At 44.7% G+C, this 24,127-nt stretch overlaps 1 long non-coding RNA gene across 1 annotated transcript; it reads left to right on the top strand.

The window, feature by feature from the left end:
- The first annotated feature begins 22,187 nt into the window (after positions 1-22,187).
- Positions 22,188-23,841, top strand: LOC139346983 (uncharacterized). The gene is made up of 3 exons (XR_011603294.1): positions 22,188-22,526; positions 23,330-23,380; positions 23,766-23,841. It is a non-coding gene; the product is annotated as an uncharacterized lncRNA (long non-coding RNA).
- The last annotated feature ends 286 nt before the right edge of the window (positions 23,842-24,127 follow it).

Genomic DNA, 24,127 nt, shown 5'->3' with positions numbered 1-24,127 from the left:
TCAGTATTCTTAAAAGACTGTTTACCACTGCTCCGGTTCTGGTCCAACCCGACCTAGTGTCCACCAGTGCCCTATGCCCTCCGGCCGAACCCCCTCCACCGACCAGCTCATTGACAGGGGGCCTGAGTTCACGGTTTGCCAGCTGGTGGATGCCAGGAGGCGTAGCAGGGGTTGGCAGTACCTGGTGGAAGGGGAGGCGTATGGCCCTGAGGAGCATTCCTGGGTGCCCCACTCCTTTATTCTGGATCCCTCATCGATGATTTTCATTGCCACCACCCCTAGTCTTTGCCTAGTTGTGATCTCTGTGCGGCTCCTCCTCCTCCTCTGGCAGCTGAATTGGACATCTCAAGACATATTTTATGGACAAACATTTAAAAGTTGTGGATGACCCTTGCGACCTCTGATATTTCACGGATACACTCTGCAATGGCCTACTGACAGAAAAAGCCTGCTTCGGCCTACCAACAGAAAAAGCCTGCTGGCAGCTAAAGCTAATTAGCACCAAGATGCCTCTTTTCTCCACAGATGACCTCTACAAACTTCTGCAGCAGGTTGCAGTGTTGGAAACTAAAGTCCAGCGTCTGGAAATAAACGCAGAAGTGAACGGACTTTGTGGAAATGACAGCATTTTGCCGCTGACTCAAAACAGCAGACTGGAGAATGCCAACATCCAGCTAATTAGCTCTGATACAGCTCTCTCGAAACCAAAGGGCTGTGTACTGGGTAATAAATCTGCCAGAGTAGCCCAAGAGTAAATCAGCTGATATGGGGAGACGTCCAACAGGTAGAACCCAGCGCCCAGAGATCTGTGATGCGACAGGCTGGCCTGCGTTAACATCCTACTCAACACCTGTGCAGAGTAAGACACAGCCGTGGATAAAAGCTAAAGGGAAGTTGAGCAACAAAGCTCCCAAACCAGCTAGTGTGCAGTTACAAAATTGGTTTGCTCCACTACTGCAGGACCCCGGATCACCAACTGAAAACCTGGATAACTTCTCAGACTCACAGAGAAGGGTAAGGCCTGACAGGAAGTCAGAAGCTAGAAAGCTACAAGGAAAGCTACTGACTGGTCCTGAGACTCTGATTGTTGGTGATTCTGCTATTAAAGATGTGGGAAGAATGTACAGCAGAAACACAAAAGTGTTGTGCTTTCCTGATGATACAGTCTCCAACATGACCGACAAAATCCTCAGTATTGTTGCAGAAATTCCAACTCTGAAATACCTTGTACTGCACACAGGGGCAAATGATATTGCGACAATCTGAAGTGCTCAAACGAGATTGAGGTAAACTGCTAAATACAGTGAGCTCTCTGAATGCTGACGTCTTCTTCAGTGGGCCTTTACCACCAGTCAGAGGAGGAGGAGAGAGATTCAGCAGATTGTTGGCAGTAAACAGATGGCTTTCAACTCCATGTGATGTCCACTCAGTGCATTTTATTGACAATTTCAACTTTTTCTGGGGCCGCAGACATTTTTTCAAAGGAGACAGACTTTCCCTATACAAGTCAGGAGTAAAACTTTTTGTCTCCAACCTATCTTTCTTCCTGCGTCACACTGTTCCCACTCCCAAGGACAAGAGACAAGAGGAATCCAAACAAAAGCAGCAAACACCAAAACATGAAGGAGAACCAACTCCCCCCCCCCACCTGAGTGCTCTAACCATGAGGGATGCCAGAGCAAAAAAGCGGATGCCTCATGTCCTCCACCAGAGGCCACTGCTCGTGAGGATTCACTGACTCCAACCACTAAAACTCCACCTATGTCACGATCTCTCCACCTAGGCCACCATCTCCAACTGCTCAAACTCCATCCAACTCATCATCTTCACTGGGTATCCCATCACCCTCCTCCCCCCTACTGGAGTTTACTGACCAAATGAACAAACTTGTCAGTGCTGGTATCAGGCTTACTCCTCGCCCATCTGGGATCCTGTCCCCCCAAATTCCACCCCGCCCCCTACAACCACCCTGTCCCCCTCCACCACCACAGCGCCGACGGGCACCACCTCCACCCCCTCCACAGCTTGATCTGAACCTACTCCAGTCCCCTAGTAAGAGCCCAGCACAGCCACCTATTTGTGTTGGTAACTGATGTGTTCTGGGTCCAGCTTTTAAGGCAAATGTTGTGCCTGACTTTTCCAAGGAAAAGCCAGGGCCCATTGTACCGGAAGCTTCATTGATTTTATGTCTCAATAGGTAGGAGGAGAAGATCGGTCCATCTCAGAAACATCACATCATCGAATTTAACATGTATTCCATGTCAGCCACAGTATGTTCTAAAACATGGGGATGTTAGACTTTTTAGCACATTTAACTTAGCTCTTTTAAATGTTAGGTCTTTGGCAGGCAAATCATTCTTAATCAATGACCTTATCATCAAGCACAAGCTTGATTTTATGTTTTTAACTGAAACTTGGTTAGGACAAGATAACAGCACAGCAGTTCTCAATGAGTCAGCCCCTCCGAATTTCAGTTTCATAAATGAAGTAAGAATGCATAAGAGAGGAGGCGGAGTCACCATTTTGTTTAATGATAGCATTCAATGCAAGAGAGTCTCTTACAGTCAGTTTGAATCTTTTGAATATGTTGGCATTCAATCAAAGTTTCCCTGTCGATCAGTCTTCATAACCATCTACAAGCCCCCTAAATACAATACAAAGTTTTCTGATGAGTTTGCCAATCTACTGTCTGTTGTTTGTATTGATTTTGACTGTGTTATGTTAGTGGGTGATTTCAACATTCATGTTGGATGGATGTGTTTAAAGAACTTTTAAACATCCTGGATCATTTTTGCCTATCTTAGCACGTAACACATTCAACACATAACAAAGGGCATATATTAGATTTGGTTATCTCCAAAGGGCTTAATATCGCTGAGGTTGTGGTGACGGATGTTGCTCTTTCTGATCACTACTGTGTGTCATTTAAAATGGCCACACCTGCTATTCTTAACAAAAGTGGAACAGAGGTAATCAAAAAGCGTTATATTAATGATAATACCTGTGCAGTCTTCACTCAGTCTTTTATACCATCACCAACACTGCCCTCAGCTTCAACTGATGACCTTGTAAATAATTCCAGTTCCAAAGTTATGACTATTATTGACTCCATCGCCCCAATTAAGACCAATGCTCTGTCAGGAAGGAAAAAGGCACCTTGGAGAAACACCGCACTGGTCAAAGTCCAGAAAAGAGTCTGCAGACAGGCAGAGCGCAAGTGGCAAAAAACCAAACTCCAGGTTAACAATGAGATTTACAAAAACAGTCTCCATACCTATAACCATGAACTAAAGAAGGCAAGGCAAGCATTCTTCTCAGAGATTATCAACAGAAACTGTAATAATGCCCGCACTTTGTTTTCTGTTGTGGACAGACTGACAAACCCAAGTCATGCAATGATTTTGCAGCCTTTTTTACAGATAAAATTTTAAGGATAAGACAAACAGTGTGCAGCTCCAACTCAGGCAAAATGATAAGTCTATCTGTGCCTTCTTGTTCTCCAGTTAATCTATCACATTTCAACCTTCTAGATCATACAAGGCTGACAGAAACTGTATCACAGTTAAAATCCACAACATGCTGCCTTGATACTCTGCCAACAAAGTTTTTTAAAAATGTTTTTAATTGCATAGCTTCAGATGTGTTGCAGATAATAAATAATTCTCTTCAGTACGGTCAGTTTCCCCAGGCCTTGAAAACTGCAGTAATAAAACCTCTTCCAAAAAAGACTAATCTGGATGCTTCAGTAATTAGTAACTACAGGCCAATATCAAATCTTCCCTTTCTAGGAAAAATTATTGAAAGGGTTGTTTTTCAACAAACGCATGCTTTCATGATGCAGAACAATATTTTTAATGCATTTCAATCTGGATTTCGTCCACACCACAGCACTGAGACTGTACTTATCAAAGTTTTAAATGACATACATCTGAATAATGATGCTTCCAAAACCTCAGTCTTAGTATTATTAGATCTCAGTGCTGCCTTTGATACAGTTGATCATGACATACTTCTTGACAGACTGGAAAAGTGTGTGGGACTTACTGGCACTGTACTACACTGGATCAAATCCTATTTACAAGATAGAGACTACTTTGTGTCAATTGGTGAGCATGTGTCTGAACGAAAAAAGATAATGTGTGGGGTGCCACAAGGGTCCATTCTCGGACCACTTCTTTTCAATATTTACATGTTGCCCCTAGCTCAGATTATGGAGCATCATAATATTTCTTATCATACTTACGCAGATGATACACAACTTTATATTTCTGTGTCATCACATGACTACAGTCCCTCACTTTCACTGAGTGTATTCATCAAATCAATGAGTGGATGTGCCAGAATTTTCTTCAGCTTAATGCAGATAAAACAAAAGTGATTGTTTTTGTTTTTTTACTGACAACAACAGATAAAGCCAGAGATCTTGGTGTAATTATTGATTCAGACCTGAATTTTAACAACCATTTAAAGCTGATGACCAAATCAGCCTACTACCACTTGAAAAATATAACCAGAATCAAGGGATGTCTGTCCAAAGAAGACATGACTGGTTCATGCATTCATTTTCAGTAGGTTGGACTATTGCAATGGAGTCTTTACTGGCCTAAACAAAAAATCAATTAGGCAACTACAGCTGATCCAAAATGCTGCTGCACGAGCCCTTACAAACACCAGAAAAATGGACCATATCACACCAGTCCTCAGATCACTACATTGGCTTCCTGTGAGTCAAAGAATCAACTTTAAAATCTTACTGTTGGTCTACAAAGCATTAAATGGTCAAGGACCAAAATATATTCTAGATTTATTAACTTCATATGCGGTATCCAGACCCCTCAGGTCATCAGGGACAGGTCTATTGTGTGTTCCCAGAATGAGAATCAAACACAGTGAAGCAGCTTTCAGTTATTATGCTCCTCACCTGTGGAACATTCTCCCTGCACACCTGAGGTCTGCACCAAGTGTCAGCTCATTTAAATCAGGGTTGAAAACATTATTATTTGCTACAGCTTTTACTTAAAGTAAATGTATTTGCTCAGTGGTTTTAATCATTCTAAATGCTAAATTATTGTCTTTTACTTGTGTGTATGAATTGTGCTATACAAAGAAATTTTGCCTTGCCTTGCCTCTGTCTTTTGCTGGTGTTTTTTTCCCTTCACAAGAAAGCCTCACCTGTGCTTTGTTCACAGTGCCTACCAGCCACGTTCAGCCCTTGCCCAGCCTCAGCCTCCCACGTGGGGAAATTGTTTGTTCCACTGGTCGAGTGCGCCTTTTGTTCTTTGCTCTCTCCATTCGTTGAGTGCATTTTTTGTTTTTCGTTACCACTCCTTATGAGTGTGCCTTTTGTTTGTTCTCTCCACTCCTTAAGAGTGTGTTTTTTGTTATCATTATTAATATATTTGGTTTTGTTTTTCCTACTCTTGTCTCCTGGTCTGTACACTGAGTCCAGTAACTGCTAAATTTGGGCAAAGCCTAACAAGTGCAAGGTTAAAGAAAGAGAAATCTTTGAATATTTCTATTCACTGAATAATCCATTCATGAACTAGATTCTAGGAGAGCTCCTCTTCACGACTGTCACCTCCACTGACATCCATCCATCCATCCATTATCTTCCGCTTATCCGGGGCCGGGTTGCGGGGGGAGCAGTCTGAGCAGGGACGCCCAGACTTCCCTCTCCCCGGACACTTCCTCCAACTCTTCCGGGGGGATCCCGAGGCGTTCCCAGGCCAGCCGAGTGACGTAGTCACCCCAGCGTGTCCTGGGTCTTCCCCGGGGCCTCCTCCCGGTGGGACATGCCTGGAACACCTCCCTAGGGAGGCGTCCAGGGGGCATCCGATAGAGATGCCCGAGCCACCTCAGCTGACTCCTCTCGATGCGGAGGAGCAGCGACTCTACTCTGAGCTCCTCCCGGGTGACAGAGCTCCTCACCCTATCTCTAAGGGAGCGCTCCGCCACCCTGCGGAGGAAACTCATTTCAGCCGCTTGTATCCGGGACCTCGTTCTTTCGGTCATGACCCAAAGTTCATGACCATAGGTGAGGGTAGGAACGTAGATTGACCGGTAAATCGAGAGCTTCGCCTTTCGGCTCAGCTCCTTCTTTACCACGACAGACCGATACAGCGACCGCATTACTGCAGCCGCTGCACCGATCCGCCTGTCAATCTCACGTTCCATCCTTCCCTCACTCGTGAACAGGATCCCAAGATACTTAAACTCCTCCACTTGAGGCAGGAACTCTCCTCCAACCTGAAGGGAGCAAGCCACCTTTTTCCGGTCGAGAACCATGGCCTCGGACTTGGAGGTGCTAACTCTCATCCCAGCTGCTTCACACTCGGCTGCGAACCGCCCCAGCGCATGCTGAAGGTCCTGGCTCGAGGAAGCCAACAAGACAACATCATCCGCGAAAAGCAGAGACGAAATCTGCCGGCCCCCGAACCGAACCCCCTCCGGCCCCTGGCTGCGCCTAGAAATCCTGTCCATAAAAATGATGAACAGAACCGGTGACATAGGGCAGCCCTGCCGGAGTCCAACATGCACTGGGAACAGGTCCGACTTACTGCCGGCAATGCGGACCAAGCTCCTGCTCCGGTTGTACAGGGACTGTACAGCCCTCAACAGAGGGCCTCCAACCCCATACTCCCGGAGCACCTCCCACAGAATGACGCGAGGGACACGGTCGAATGCCTTCTCCAAGTCCACGAAGCACATGTGGACTGTTTGGGCAAACTCCCATGAACCCTCAAGCACCCTGTGGAGGGTATAGAGCTGGTCCAGTGTTCCACGGCCAGGACGAAAACCGCATTGTTCCTCTTGAATCCGGGGTTCGACTATCGGCCGGATTCTCCTCTCCAGTACCCTGGAATAGACTTTACCAGGGAGGCTGAGGAGTGTGATCCCCCGATAGTTGGAACACACCCTCCGGTCCCCCTTTTTAAAAAGAGGGACCACCACCCCAGTCTGCCAGTCCAGAGGCACTGTCCCCGTCTGCCACGCGATGCTGCAGAGGCGTGTCAACCAAGACAGTCCTACAACATCCAGAGACTTGAGGTACTCAGGGCGGATCTCATCCACCCCCGGCGCTTTGCCACCGAGGAGCTTGCGAACTGCCTCAGTGACTTCAGCCCCGGTGATGAATGAATCGACCTCCAAGTCCCCAGTCTCTGCTTCCTCTACGGAAGACATGACAGAGGGATTGAGGAGATCCTCGAAGTATTCCTTCCACCGCCCGACAATATCCCCAGTCGAGGTCAACAGCTCCCCACCTCCACTGTAAACAGTGTTGACAGAAAGCTGCTTCCCCCTCCTGAGGCGCCGAACGGTTTGCCAGAATTTCCTCGAGGCCAACCGGTAGTCCTCCTCCATGGCCTCCCCGAACTCCTCCCAGACCCGAGTTTTTGCTTCTACAACCGCCCGAGCTGCCGCACGCTTGGTCTGCCGGTACCCATCAGCTGCCTCAGGAGTCCTATGAGCCAACCAGGCCCGATAGGACTCCTTCTTCAGCTTGACGGCATCCCTTACTTCCGGTGTCCACCACCGGGTTCGGGGGTTGCCGCCACGACAGGCACCGCCGACTTTACGGCCACAGCTATGGACGGCTGCATCAACAATGGAAGTGGAGAACATGGTCCATTCGGACTCAATGTCTCCAACCTCCCTCGGGATCTGGTTGAAGCTCTCCCGGAGGTGGGAGTTGAAAACTTCCCTGACAGCGGGTTCCGCCAGACGTTCCCAACAGACCCTCACGGTACGTTTGGGTCTGCCAAGTCTGTCCCGCTTCTTCCCCTGCCAGCGAATCCAACTCACCACCAGGTGGTGATCAGTTGACAGCTCAGCCCCTCTCTTTACCCGAGTGTCCAAGACATACCGCCGAAGGTCAGATGATACGACTACAAAGTCGATCACTGACCTCCGGCCTAGGGTGTCCTGGTGCCACGTGCACTGATGGACACCCTTATGCTCGAACATGGTGTTCGTTATGGACAAACTGTGACTAGCACAGAAATCCAATAACAGAACACCACTCGGGTTCAGATCGGGGAGGCCGTTCCTCCCAATCACTCCCCTCCAGGTGTCACTGTCGCTGCCCACGTGAGTATTGAAGTCTCCCAGCAGAACAATGGAGTCCCCGGTTGGAGCACTTTCCAGTACCCCTCCCAGGGACTCCAAGAAGGCCGGGTACTCTACGCTACTGTTCGGCCCGTAGGCCGAAACAATAGTGAGAGACCTATCCCCAACCCGAAGGCGCAGGGAAGCGACCCTCTCGCTCAGCGGGGAGAACTCCAACACATGGCGGCTGAGCTGGGGGGCTATAAGCAAGCCCACACCAGCTCGCCGCCTCTCACCGCGGGCAACTCCAGAGTAGAAGAGAGTCCAGCCTCTCTCAAGGAGTTGGGTTCCCGAGCCCAGACTGTGCGTGGAGGTGAGCCCGACTATCTCTAGCCGGTACCGCTCAACCTCCCGCACTAGCTCAGGCTCTTTCCCCCACAGTGAGGTGACATTCCATGTCCCCATAGCCAGAGTCGTTGTCCAGGATTTGGGTCGTCGGGGCCCCCGCCCACGACTGCTACCCATTCCACATAGCACCGGCCCCTTCTGATCCTTCCTGCGGGTGGTGGGCCTACGGGAAGGCGGGCCCACGTCGCTCCTTCGGGCTGTGCCCGGCCGGGTCCCGTGGGCAAAGACCCGGCCACCAGGCGCTCGCCTGCGAGCCCCAACCCCAGGCCTGGCTCCAGGGCGGGGCCCCGGTGACGCCAATCCGGGCGACGTACGCTTCCTTGCTTTAATTTCTTTCATAAGGGGCTTCTTGAACTGCTCTTAGTCTGACCCGTCACCTAGAACCTGTTTGCCTTGGGAGACCCTACCAGGGGCATTAAGCCCCGGACAACATAGCCTCTAGGATCATTCGGGTACTCAAACTCCTCCACCACGATAAGGTGGCAGTTCAAGGAGGAGCCTCCACTGACATATCAAAGGTTAAACATTGTGTTTTCTCTACTGTTATTGTTGTACAAGCTTTCACTTTACAGTCCAGTAACCCTGTAATTTTACATTGTCAGATTCTGTGTTTAAGGTGACTATGTCACATTTGTCCAGGGACCACAGAGGAAAAATAGCCTCTTAGCTAATTCTGGGAGCTTTTACAGCAATGTTGGTTAATGTGCGCCATCCCTTAGACTTGGACTTAGAATTAGACTTTATCGACCCCAATTTGGGAAATTCTTTTGTTGCAGCAAAAGGTTAAACATACACATAAACATAAAATGTATACAATAAAGATTAATAAAGATGAGAATAAAACTAAGAGAAAAGAATGTTCTTCAAAAACAGAACTAAATATAACTAAGTACAATGTTATATAATAATAATATGTATTATAATATGTAATACATATTATAGAATATGCATTGGGAAAATATGATATAACAATAATATGATATAAGTAAGTAACTATAACTAAGTATATAATATAGAATAACAGCAATTTTTGAAATATAACTAAGTGTATAAACAAAGAAAACAGCAGTCCCTGATTAACCAGTACATAATAGATTTGAGAGAATAATTGCTTTACTCTTTCAGTGCAATGTTTTCAGTGTTATAAATCTGTCTTTTTTTAAATTCAATTCAATTCAGTTCAATTCATTCAATTGTATTTGTATAGTGCCACCTTAAAGTAGGATTTAAACCAGCTTAGTGCAGTTCCCTTAATGCCAATGAAGTGTTCCAGAATCCGTAACAGGATACTGTGGTCAGTGGTTTCCAATGCAGCACTAAGATCTAATGAGACTAGTACAGAGACAAGTCCTTTGTCTGATGCAATTAGAAGGTCATTTGTAACTTTAACGAATGCTGTCTCTGTGTTATGATGTACTCTAAATCCTGCCTGGAAATCCTCAAATATGCTATTGTTGTAACAACTTTCTCAAAATGTTTTGAGAGAAAGAGGAGGTTCGATATACATAGGTCTATAGTTGACTAAAACCCCTCGATCAAGAGTAAGCTTTTTAAGATAAGATTTTATTACAGCTAAAGGATTGTTATATATAGCCTATGGATAAAGACAGATTGATCGTATCTAATAAAGAAGATTAAAATTAAAATTGGTTTGTGAAGGGCAACGGGATAACTATTTGGCCTCAAGTGTCAAATGTAATGAAGTTGGAGCACTATCAACCTGGTAGTCATTTTGGGAAGGACTGTTAGCACAGAAGTCCTCTGTTGTACTGAGACATGGCATTGAATTAAATGCTAATGGGCTCATATCCTTAAATTTAGCTACAGCACAGATAGGAATCTGGTGTCGGAATTTTTTAATATACGAAATCAAAAGCTATTAGATTATGGTCCCATAAAAGAGGATTCTGTGAGGAGACTATAAAGTGTTGGTAGTAACACTAATGAGCATGTGCAATGGCATGCTCAACATGGAAGCAATTTCACACTTCAAAAGAGGTAGCGCAGGGTTCAGTTCACACAGATTAAAAAGAACATGTTCACATTCATAGTTAACAATTATCTTGAACTAAGTTCACAGTCCCAAAATAAGTTCATAAATAAATAGTTCATTTTAATTTTTTTCTGTATGTTTTTAAATGAGCTGTAACGGCTCGTTTCAAATTCATTGCTCACGAGAGAGACTTAAAAAAAAAAAAAAAACATACTGATCACTTTCTTCATGTGACACTGCTGACTAGTTGCAGTTAGGCTTAGTAGTAAAAATAAATGTCCAGTCCTGTGGAACTTGCTTTGAACTGGCTCGGCTCCCATTACTGGATCTCTGCCCATCAGGACCACCCTGCTGCCACAGATTTAGACAGTCTGCTGCTTCTCCTCTAAGGGGTCTGTGCTCTGCTGGCTCAGCTGCTGCTGCTGTCCCTTGAGACTCCTCTTTTTCTGTCTTAAACATTTTTAAAGCTTATTTTCAGGCTTTCAAATGTTAATGTGAATGTTTTAATATATGATACTAATTTGACCTCATGCATGGATGGTTCCAACTTTTTAAGGCCTAAAGCACAATAGTAAGGACAGGGATGAGTGATTTTTTTTTTTTTTTTTACTGTCCCATTTTGTCATATTTTTCCTGTAAAGAATCTCCTAATAATTATGGTCAAGCCTTTGCTATTTTATGTTAGGGGTTTACATTCTTATGGTGATTCTCTGCATTTTTATTGCCAGTTTAGTTAAGTACTGTGAGGTTCATACTGCAAGGCTGTGGAGGTTGGGGTGGTGGATGGGCAAAAATATCTGACACAAATAGCCTGGTCATGTCAGCAATCAGCACTAAAGTTCTTCACCAGGACCACTAATTTTCTTGAGCCATTTGTTTCAGATCATAAACTTAACTTATCCATTTAGCTGCCACAACCATGGGCTTTCTCTATCCTTCATCAAGTGGTTTTATTAGAATGTAACTGTATCCTGACCAAGGCCCTACTAGGAAAAGCCAGTGGAAAACACTGAACAGTGAACATTTTACAGATCAGTTGCATGATTACATTGTGTAAACATGATCAATTCACTTGCATTTGGTTTGAAGTAACAAATACATGGACTGAAGAGCAAAAGTACTTTTTAGCATGCTTTACTTTCAGACACATGAGGTCATTTGGTCTGATTTGGTCCACCTCTCTGCTGCAGCTTCACCTCTGCTCATCAAACACACAAACCTCATCAGCAGCTTCGCTATCTGGCAAACTGTTACAGTTAAGTAACATCTGCCATAACTTTCTTTGTCAGCACCCCCAATCCATCTCCTGAAGCATTATGTAGCTTACCAGGCTAACATTGGCTAACACTATCTGGCACACTGTAGCTCAGCATGGATAGAACAGCATTTCACTTCAATAAAACTTTTGTGGCAAAGCAGAGTTCTGGAAAAAGGCTATGCAGGCTACAGTTTGGCTCTTAGATTTTCAGATTATTTTGTGATACATGAAGGCTCACCTTTTCTTCTTTTGCAGTTGTGTAACCAATAACAAAATACATCTGGAATTGATTTGAAACTTGCAAAATATCAATATGTAGCTACGCCTGGCTTCTCTGCTGATACTCCTTGTTTCACTGTAGCTCCATCCCACAAGTTTATTGGTTCTTTAGGTATGTTATGTATGAAACCCTGGTTATCTGAATCCTTGTTTGTGAGAATGTGGTGGAAATGCTCAGGCATGGCATTGGCTGACAGGGCTCATGTCTTGTCGCATATAAAAAGCATTGTATGTACATGTTAACATGGTTAAAACCATACTTCATTTCTTCACTTGTTTCTCCACAGTACTATCTGGATGAGTTGGAGGAGATGATGCTCTGTCTGCAGCAGTTTTTCTCTGTGCTCAGCAACATGGAGGAGCAGCTGTCTGAAGACCAGGCAGCAGTTTACAGTGTCCTCTCTGACCAGGACAGGTACACTCTGTTGGACCCTGACATGTACAGGCTACATCTTCCACTTAGTGTCAGCATTTTAAAGTTGCAGCATTCTGACACTAGTTTATAATGGTATACACTCGGATAAGATAAGATAAGATAAGATAAGATAAGATAAGATAAGATAAGATAAGATAAGATAAGATAAGATAAGACTTTATTGATCCCACGCCGGGAAAAAAAGTGTACAGGATACAGAATAGATGAAAAACTATGTATATGTACATTTGTGCAGATTTAAAAACAAAAGTAAATGCCATAAAAATCCTACTGCCGTAAAAACTACTATTGTTAATATTCTTATAGAGAAAACTATCCATCCATCCATTTTCTATACTGCCCATCCCTTTCAGGGTTGCGAGGGGGCTGCAGCCTATCCCAGCTGTCAACAGGCAAGAGGCAGGGTACACCCTGGACTGGTTGCCAGTTGGTCGCAGGGCAACACACAAGACAAATAACCATTCCATACATACCATAACCACAGTCACACCTAAGGGGCAATTTTAGAGTCACCAATTAACCTAATGAGCATGTTTTTGGTCTGTGGGAGGAAGCCGGAGTACCCGGAGAGAACCCACACATGCACAGGAAGAACATGCAAACTTCACACAGAAAGGCCCGGCCCGGGGATCGAACCGGCAACCTTCTTGCTGTGAGGCACGCACACTACCTGCTGCGCCACTGTGCAGCCATGAGAAAACTAACTAATGACATATGTTGCATTGCACCTAACAAATACTAAGACTATGTATATGCACAACATATACATTTTCTAAAAGTACTGTTGCCAATGTGGATAACAAATAGTGTTATATAGTTGAGAGATATATACAACTTAGAAATTGCACCAGATGAAATGGATAATGTGAGCATATATTAGCATTGATAACAGTAGTGCAAAACAAAGTGGGTTTATGATGTAGAATTGAGAAAAGCCGCATCAACTCAGTGCTACATTACATGATGCTGACGTTAAACAGTCGGACAGCTGTTGGTAGCATTTTTTCTTACAGACTGGATGCAACAGTCTGCTACTGAAGGAGCTGCTTCAGGCCCCTACTGTCTCATGCAGCAGGTGGGACGGGTTGTCCATGCTGGATGTCAGCCTGACTAGCATCATCCTCTCACCCACTACCTTGATGGTGTCCAGAGGTCAGTTCAGGACAGAGCCAGCAGTGTGGTTTCCCTTTCCTCCTGCCTTTGATGATGGGCTGTATATCCTACATCTGCGTGCTGTTTGAAGAAGTCGCGAATGCGGCACTACCACGAGTATTGTTTGTGTTGCAAGCAGCGATAACGATAACAGCACTATGTTGGTAACTGGAAGTAGTTAAAATGTAAATATGTAAATATTTAATTTGTAATATATTGATTTATTCTGGGTAATTTGTTTTGTTAATACTGCCATGGATTATGTATATGTATATTATTTCTGGATATTTTTGGTTCCTTTGTTGTTACACCACACACACACCCGCAAACTAATTTCCTGTAAACTGAACATTAAAGAAAAGAAGCTTGGAGAGAAAGGAGAATGATCAATAAATGCCCGTTTGCAGCTAACTGAACTGCACTCTGCCTGTATCCTGCTTCCAACTCCCCAATCATCTGACTGTGGTTTGCCTGTTCCCTGTCTCTTTCCAAAGTGTCCCAATGCCCCACCTTACCTAGAGTGTTCCCCACTCTTTTCAGTCCTACATACTCCAAAGGACATCAGTCTTTTTAGCAGGTACAAACGACTTTGGCCCCTCCTGTACAGGGCATCTGTGTTGTTTGTCCAGTCCAGTTTGTTGTTGAGGTTGACACCCAGGTATTTGGAATCCCCCATGATCTTAATGTTGAAGCCTTGGATGTTCATCAGTGTAGTCTGTGGGACCTTTCTTTGGAAATCAATCACCATCTCCTTGGTCTTACTTGCGTTTATGTGCAGGTGGTTCAGTCCACACCAGTCGACGAAGTTCGTTACAACCTCCTTGTATTCAAGTTCATTCCCCTGTGATACACGTCCAATCATTGGAGAACTTCTGGATGTGGCAGCTGTTGGTGTTGTATCTGAAGTCCAATGTGTAGAGGGTGAAAAGGAAAGGGGAGAGCACTGTCCCCCGTGAAGCCCCCATGATGCAAACTATCACATTGGACACACAGTCATGAAGCCTCACATACTGCGGTCTGTTGGTGAGGTAGTCGATGGTCCACACAGCCAGGTGGCAGTCTACCCGGCTAATTCCAGCTTCCCTCTAAGCAGTGATGAAGGAGGAGGTGGTTAAGTATAATCCTCCCCAAGTTCTTTGGCACATTGTAACACTGTCGCCTCACAGCTAGAAGGTCCCGGGTTTGATTCCCGCCCGGGGCGCTGTGGACACTGGGTGGCATGTCCTCCACCATGCCTTTGGTGCCTGCTGCCCTTTATCTTGAGGAAAGGGGCCTTTCTGTGTGGAGTTTGCATGTTCTCCCCGTATCCTCCATCAAAAAAACCCACTAAAAACATGCAAGAAGATCACCACCTGACCAATGGTCCCCGGGCGCCGCTGTTGGCTGGCAGGCCACCGCTCCTGGTCTGCCGCAGAGGAAGGACTTACCAGGATGGGTTAAATGCGGAAGAAATAATTTGACTGAGGCATGTTGTGTTCCTGTTGTGTGTTCACCGAAGCATGGCATGTGCATGTTTGTGTTGTTGTGATTAATAAAGTAAGTCTTAGGCTTAGTCTTAGTCTTCATCAGGTGAGAAGTTAAGGCTACCGGCCTGAAGTGGTAGAGTTTCCTGGGATGTGCAGTCTTTGGGACAGGAACCACACAGGAAGTTTTGCAAAGGGCTAGAACTCTCTCCAGACTGAGGCTTATATTAAAGATGTGCAGGAGGACCCTGAAGAGCTGATCTGCGGAGTCCCTGAGCAGTCCGGAGCTGATTCTATCCGGGCCTGTAGCCTTCCTTGCCTTCATCCTCCTTAGCATCTTCCTCACCTGTTCAGCTGTCATGGAGAGGCTGGGACGGAGACTAGGGGATGGCTCCTGTAGAGTGACATGGGGAGAGGTGGATGTAGACTGTGATGTGGAGCGGAGGGGGGTTAAGTGGTGTGAAAAGGGTGCTGCTGGTGTCAGGGGTGCTGCGAGGGGGAGGGAGGAGGTGTGGAGAAGTAGCAGCATCAGGTCTGGGCTCAGGTGGGTGGCCGAAGGAATAGACTTTAGACTGCTTCATGAATATGTGTGTGCAATATTGCAGTAGTGCAGATAATATGTAAAAATAATATGTAAAAGACAAGAGTTTGCAAGGTTGATGGATTAACTGTTTAAGTTACTGTTGCACAGTGTGATGGCTCATGGCAAGAATGATTTCCTGAAGCAGTCCTTGTGACAGCAGGTAGTGTGCATGCTTTACAGCAAGAAGGTCGCCGGTTTGATCCCCAGTTCGGGCAGGGCCCTTCTGTGTGAAGTTTGCATGTTCTTCCCGTGCATGGGTGGGTTCTCTCCGTGCACTCTGACTTTCTCCCACAGACCAAAAACATGCTCATTAGGTTAATTGGTGACTCACCTTAGGTGTGAGTGTGAGCGTGAATGGTTGTTTGTCTATATATGTTGCCCTGCAATCGACTGGCGACTAGTTCAGGGTGTACCCCGCCTCTCGCCCGTTGACAGCTGGGATAGGCTCCAGCACCCCGCAACCCCGAAAGGGATGGTCGGGTATAGACAATGGATGGATGGATGGTCCTTGTGACAGTGAAGCTGGAGCAGGCTATTGGAGAAGGAGCTCCACTGCCTCTCCACGAGGTGGTGAAGAGGATGTTCAGGGTTATCCATGATGGATAACAGTCTGTCCAATGTCCTCCTCTTCACCACCTCCTCAAAAGTGTCTAGTTTGCAGCCAATGGCAGTGCCGGCCTTCCTGATCAGTTTATTCAGTCTGTTGGTGTCACCAGCTCTGATGCTGCTCCCCCAGCACACTGCAGCAAAGAAGAGTGCACTAGCACTAACAACCGACTGGTATGAGATCTCCAACATCTTGCTGCACATGTTGAATGATCTGAGCCTTCTCAGGAAATAGAGTCTGCTCATCCCCTTCTTGTAAACAGCATTGATGTTAGTTTTCCAGTTCAGTCTGTTGTGGAGGTGCACTCCGAGGTATTTGTAATCCTCAACCACTGCAACATTCTCCCTCAGAATACACAGTGGTTGTGTGGTCATCCTGTTCCTTCTAAATTCAATTCAATTCAATTCAATTCAATTCAATTCAATTCAATTCAATTCAATTCAATTCAATTCAATTCAATATTCCTTTATTAGTCCCGCAAGGGGAAATTCCAGTTTACATCAGCACCAATAAAAGATAGATTAGATAGATAGATGGAGTAAAAACAATAAGTATATACAAAAGAGTGTATTAAAAGTAAGAAATCTTAAGAAATTATAAATTGTATTTGCAGACTGTTATGTACAGGTTGGACTGGATTACTTGGAGCAGTTCTTGTTGTGTAGTGTGACAGTGTGATACCACTCCTTCACACACTTTGGATGTAGCATCCTGTCACTGATAGAGCTCCTCAGTGCAGTGAGTGTGTGTTGGAGGGGGTTGGAGTCATTGACTGTCATGGAGGACAGCTTGGCTGTCATTCTCTACTCCCCCACCACCTCCACCAGTTCCACAGGGCATCCCAGGACAGAGCTGGCCTTCCTAATGAGTTTGTCCAGCCTCTTCGTGTCAGCATTCAATTACCATCTCCTTGGTTTTAAGCGGTAGGTGATTCCTACTAGACCATCCCACAAAATCTTCCACCACTGCTCTGTATTCCTCCTCTCACCCATCCTTTATACACCCCACCACGCTGAGTTGTCCCAAAACTTCTGTAGGTGGAGAGTAGAGAGTAGAGTTGTACTGAAAGTCTGAGGTGTACAAGGAGAAGAGAACGGGAGACAGAACTGTCCCCTGAGGTGCTCCTGCACTACTTTCCACAGTCTCAGACAGAACATTGCCCAGTCGGACAAACTGCGGTCTGTCTGTCAGGAAGTCAGTAATCCAGGAGATTGTGGGTGCCTTGACTCCCATCACTCGCAGCTTCTTACCCAGGAGCAGCAGCTGGATGGTATTAAATGTACCGGAGAAATCAAAGAAAGTGATCCTTGCAGTGCTGCCACTACAATCCAAGTGGGAGTGAGCACGCTGCAGCAGGTGTATGATGGCGTTGTCCACACCCTGATGGGGTTTGTAGGCGAACTGTAGAAGGTCCAGTGATGATTTCACCTGCGGTCAGAGGTGGGCCAGGACCTGCCTCTCCAGCACCTTCATCATGAGCAATGTAAGGACAACAGGACTGTAATCGTTGGGGCCAGATGGAGATTTCTTCTTTGGAACAGGAGCCATACAGGACATCTTCCACAGCACCGGGACTCTCTGCAGGCTCAGGCTCAGGTTGAAGAGGTGTCACAGGATCACAGACAGCTGGCTTGCGCAAGTCCTCAGGACTCTGGAACTAATGCCATCAGGGCCAGCAGCCCAGGTGTGGCATTTCCAGCTGTCTTCTTACCTGGCCTGCAGTCGGGCAGGGGATGGTGCTAGTGGAGGGGCTGCTGTGGGGGATGGTGGGCGATGTGGGAGTAGAGTCCAGGGGAGGGATCACCAGGGAGGGTTGAGGGTTGGAGGGAGAAAGCTTGGGCAGAGGGGGGTTGTGGAGACTGTTGTGGATAGTGGGGAGGTGTGAAGGGGTGGGGGACTGTAGGGCCACTCCTGGTTGTGAGCTAAACCTGTTGAAAAAGTGGTTTAGCTCATTGGCCTTCTCAAGGCTGCCAGCTGCTGGTCTGTCTCCTTGAGGAATGGTCAAACCAAGTCAAACAGTCAAATCTGTTTTGTTCATTTGCCCATTCCCGGTCCCTCCAAACCTCTCTGGCATTGTTCCCCCGAAGGAGCTCCTCCAGCTTCCTCCTGTAGCTATCCTTGCCTCTCCTTATCTCCCGATTCAGGTCCCTCTGCAACCTCCTCCCCTGATCTAAAGACCCTCTTCTTCTCATTCAGTAGGGCTTTCAGTTCGACACCCAGGTTTTGTTGTTTGGAAAACACTGTACCTTCCTTTTAGGCACAGTGTTTTCCACACAGAAGTTAATGTAGTCCATAATGCAGGTTGTTAAACTGTCAATCTCCTCCCCCCTGTGGATTGCACAACACATTCCAGTCAGTGGTGTCAAAGCAGTCCCTCAATGCCATGCTGAACTCCTCTGACCATCTTCTTACATACCTGATGGTTGGTGGTTGTTTATTCACCAAAGGTATGTATGCAGTCAGATTGTGATCAGAACAGCCCAGTGGGGGGAGAGGTGATGAGTTGTAAGCATCCTTAGCGTTACATACAGTAAGTCCAATGTTCTATTGTCTCTTGTTGGGCATTTAACATACTGGGTGAAAGTTGGGAAAGTGGAGGACAGGGACGCATGATTGAAGTCTCCAGAGATGAGGAGGAGGGCCTAGGGGTGAGATGTCTGTAACTGTGAGACTACTGTGTGCAGAAGCTTGCATGCTGCTGTGGCATCGGCCAACGGGGAATGTACACCGTTATCGCAATAATGTGCAAGAACTCCCTCAGGGGGTCATATGGCCAAATGCTAATAGCTAACAGTTCAATGTCTCTGGTGCAGTGCTGCTCTTTTACCCTGATGTGCCCTGGGTTACACTATGTGTTGATTACAAACATCGCTATGCCCCCACCTTTTCTCTTACCACTCTCCTTCACTCCCCTGTCCGCTCTCAGCAATTGAAAATTGTCCAGCATAACATGCGTCTCTGGCGCGATCTCTGTCAACTGGCATTCAGTGGAACACATGAGGCTACACTCTTGGTACTCCCTCTGCGGTCTGGTTAGCATGGTTAGCTTTTCCATCTTCTTTGGGAGAGATGTCATGTTTCCCACAATAACAGACAGAATGGATGTGTTTTTAACATCTTTTCTTATCCCTAGTCTCACCAGTTGTACATCCATACGTACACACGATCCACCGAGACTAGTGATGGAAAAAACACGAGAAAGACACAAAAACACACTAATACAAAGAAAAACGGCTGGAGCTGCTGTAACAAGCTGCCACTTGCGCGGTGCCATCTTTAAAGGTTAGTTGTTCAAAACTGAACATGGCTCTTCAGTTTCTGAAGCTGTCTGAAACTGACATGTGCATGGAGTCTCCATCACAGCTATTAGTGCGGGACAATGCTGCACTCATTCCTTTTCTGCTTAAACAAAAGTAATAGCACCTGCAAGACCAAAACTCCCATCTCTCAATTTTTTGAAACTCAGCTGTGAACAGTTTTCACTCATTCAATAGTGAACATCAACAGCAACCTAAAATAACACTATATGTGAGATTGTTTGATATGGGACACTATCAGGTAATGTATAATGTGTGTATAATGTAAGAGCAAAAACAACATACTGAATATTTTGTATAGTTCAAAAAAGAAATTCTGTAATTCATTTTTTAAAGTTGGTGTTTATGAACTGAATTTTATGAAGAGCCATGCTGTTCTCTCATTTACTGAAGTAATGATCTTTTCACTTTGTGTTAATCATGCTCTTGAAATATATTTGCTTAAATTTACATTTTTTTTTTCAGGACAAACAATAAGTGTGTGTGTGTGTGTGTGTGTGTGTGTGTGTGTGTGTGTGTGTGTGTGTGTGTGTAGGGAGAAGGTTCGAGACATAGAAGAGCTGAGGCTAGCAGTGAGACAGGAAGCTGGAGAGCTGGAGATGCAGTTGAATGAGCTTGCTCATAACTATGATGATAGCTTGAAAATGGTAACATAGTCACACCAACATACGCATACATGTTGGTTGGGAGAGCAGTCTTTATAGAAAATATGTGTGAAAATAAACTGAATGTAATCAGCACAGTATGAACTGATGGTAACTGATTATACCCGCAAACTATAATGACTGAAATGTGAAAAAATACTGTCAGCTATGAAATGCTGTATCATTATTCTGACACTACAGTAATAGGCCATTGAGGCAACAATATTAATTTCAATATTTCATTTCAATCTGGAGAGACAAGTGAATGAATTAAGATATTTGTTTATTTAAATGTGTCTTTCATCCTCCACAGGGAGATTTTTGTAATTGAGGTGTCTGAGAAACAATTAGATACAGTCCCTCAAATCCCAAAGTGAAATAACTCCCCCAAAGAATGCTAACTTACCATGCAGGAATGAAAGAGGCCACATTTAGACAAACAAGATGGCATAATCTGTTTAGAAATGAACATAAAAAGGGCCATGACACAGAACCCTGAATGAATAGACAGAAACAAAACGTGACCTGGAATGATTGAATATTTTTGGCAAATGGTCAGCAGTGACCTGGATAGTTTAAACAGCTATGGCTAGAGGACAGCATTGCCCTGCTTCTGATGTGAAATCTTTAGCCAGCATGGCCCATGCTCCGCAGTGACCTGAATAGCTTAGCCAGCAGTGACTAGAAGTTTCTCAACTTTCATGATGAGGAAACCTAAACTGAGCCCATTAGACCACAAATGCGATGTCAGAAGATCTGTTCCCAGATCCCTAATCTGATACTTTTTAATGTTTTGTTTTTGATCTGTCTTCTGGGAAAAGTTTCTTGAATACCTGGAAGTTAAAATGGGATTAAGAATCAACAATGACATTAGCATCACCTGGCACATGACGTACTGTGATTATGAAATTTTGCAAGACAGATAACCACGTAATACATCTCATGATTTTGATATGCTACAACAATAGGAAAAGTGTTATATGGGTGGGAGGAGGAATCATGCTTGGGGAAAGAGGGAGGTCATTTGCTGGTGAACCACTGACCTTGAAAATACCCTCCATATGCAAAGGAGGGCATGGCATCATTGGAAAACTGATGTCAAAGTCAGTGGAAAAGAGTGGAAAGAGTTGGAAGGATGAACCAGATTATCACCTTACACCATCCCTACTGATCCAGCAAAGAAGACCAGAATTTTAAATCGGAGAGGCAGATGTCATCGAAAAAAATAATGTCATGCAAGTTAGGCATGGATGAATCCATGAACAGCAGTCTAGAAATGAAATAGTGACTCTGGGGAAGAACGCGCATTGCAAAATTTAAATGGCCAAGAGGAAGAAAGCATTTGCTGTTTTGTTACTTCTCTTTGTGTGAGTTATTTCATGAATGTGCTTGAGTTTCTCAGCCTGAAGAAAAGTTTTCATGTTTGAGAGGGAATGCCTAAATGATTAAACAGGTGTTTCAATTTGGAGAGTGAGGAGCCAGATTTGCTGTGTCCCCTTACACGACAAATCTAAGATGGCCTCTAGTTTTGTTTCAGAACACAGCTGGTGGTAGTACAAATGCGGTCACTTGTTCTTTGAATTTTCCACTACCTCTTATTTGGGGCATATTTGAAGGGCTTAGTCATTCAAGAACAAGGATGAGTTGAGGTTCACCACATTCTGAAACACGTAATTGTGTAAAGGATATTACCACATGGGACGTCTTGCAAAGCGTGCCAACCTTTTTTTAGAATGAGGTTTGTGTTTAACAGTACACTGCAGACAGGGAACATAGGGAGAGAGAAGGGGGCAACAAAAATTCTCAATTACATGATAAGGTTCTTAATCTTGCGACCACCAGGACACTCCAGCTTTGCTTTTTTAATAACAGATTTGGGATAGAATTTTTCTTTTTATTGACATTTTCTTTTTTGAAGGAATTAAAATCATATTTAATTTATTTTCATTTTTTTCTCTTACATAAAAGTGGTGTTATTATTTAAATAAATTATTTGTTTTATGGCATGTTTTCTAATTATAATTCTTTGTTTTTGAGTAGAAGATGCACAGACTGTTGGATGAGCAGTCTCTGCTCTGCTCTCATCTCAGAGTCTTTCTACCTGGGACTCTGCCCACATCATTGAGCCCCACCTATGACAGGACAGTAGCCACTCAGTGCTGTCTGCTGCCCTGGATCCCTCCAGCTGAAATGCAGCTGAGTGCCCACACGTCCTCCTGGAGCATCTGTAATGTGGACTCCCCCAGACAGTCACCTCCTGGATCAGAGAACATCTGTGAGGGCCTGGGCTGTTCTCCCACTCAGACAGGCAAACTGGACATAGTGGGCTTCCTCCAGAGAGTAAGAATATCACATTATAATCTGTAGTGAAATAAGAATAGAGTCAGAAATGATCTACTGTTGCCTACTACATTTTAGAATTTAGACTCAGTTGTTCTGAGCTGATATTGTTGGGTAGACGGCATCTTTCTATAAGTTGAACTCACATTTGTGGAAATAATGTAATGTAATTCTGATACAGAGGGGGTGTGGAGAAGTAACGGCGTATGGTCTGGGCCCTGGTGGATTGGGGAAGGAAGAATCAAAACTGTTGAAAAATAGATTTAGTTCATTTGTGCATTCCCAGTCTACAGATTCAGGCCACCTTCCACTGTCACTGCTGTGGCCTGAGATGGGTTTCAGGCCTCTCCAAACCTTTCAGGCGTTGATTCCCTGAAGGTGATCCTCCAACTTCCTCGTGTAGTTGTCCTTGCCTTTCCTTATCTCCCTTTTCAGCTCCCTCTACACCCTCCTCTACCTGTTCCCAGATCTAAAGAGTCTCTTCTCATTCAGTTGGGCTTTCATTTCCAGGGATCCCTATATTTAGACAGTGGTGTCATAAAATGATACTGTATGCCATACCAAAGGTCATATAGTGCAAGTATAAAAGAAGTAAGAGAATTCTATAAGTCAAAGAAATACTCATGAAAAATATGCATGTGAACTGCAAAACAGACATGTTTCACTGTTGAGTGCAGTATATGCAGAATTCCATACTAGATGGCAGCAACTACACACATAATTTCTGTAATAACTTTACATTTTACAGATGTATGTATCTGAAGTCATACCACTTTATAAATGCTGTGTTTCCTGTTTTCCAGCTAAAGGAGTCTTTACATCATTCTGTGAATACAGATTCATTGGAATAAGAGGTGAATTTGCAACAATTGCTCTTTTCAGCCTGTGGTTTGCCTCAGTCTTTTTCATTCGGGAAGCGCAATCCAGAAAACACCTCAGTATTTTTAGCTGGAGCTGACTGTCACTGATGCTGAAACTCTGGGGCTGGTTTCACAAACGTAATTTAGACTGGTCTATAGTGTGAGGCTAGTTTGTGCCATTTTGCTCTTACATAAATCTCATCTACATTCAACAATTTGACAAAAATAAAGACTTGATTTACTTAAAGCTTGAAAACAAACAAACAAACAAACAAACAAAGGTTCTTTTAACAGGCACAAACCTCCAACAGAAATAGGCTCAATCATGATACTATCACCTGTTACCAGTGAACCTGTCCTCTGTTATCCTGTGTTTCAGGTGTCAGGGGCGCTGCCTGAGGCTACATCTAACTGATCAGAACCTGAAAGTTTTCCATTCACTGAAGGATATGCCTTATCTTTCTTAGCTTTTACTTGGTATTCATCACATTTTGTGATCAATGTTTCACGTTCAAGTAAAACTGACTTGTTAGCGACGGTGAGACTACAACCACTATGAGATGCATGAGATACAACACAGGATGGGCTGTTTTTAAATTATTTGAAGACCATATTATACTCTTGTGTTTTCCTTTTCCTTTCATGTGTTAGCTGTTTTGGTAACATAATTTTGTAAGAAAAAAATCCAGCTTTGGATAAAACATAGTTAGGGATGCCTGCCACCTCGTGTTATGAATAGAC

This window comes from Chaetodon trifascialis, chromosome 18, assembly GCF_039877785.1.
Source record: "Chaetodon trifascialis isolate fChaTrf1 chromosome 18, fChaTrf1.hap1, whole genome shotgun sequence".
NCBI classification, from domain to species: Eukaryota; Metazoa; Chordata; class Actinopteri; order Chaetodontiformes; family Chaetodontidae; genus Chaetodon; species Chaetodon trifascialis.
This window is presented reverse-complemented; position numbering and strand designations above follow the sequence as displayed.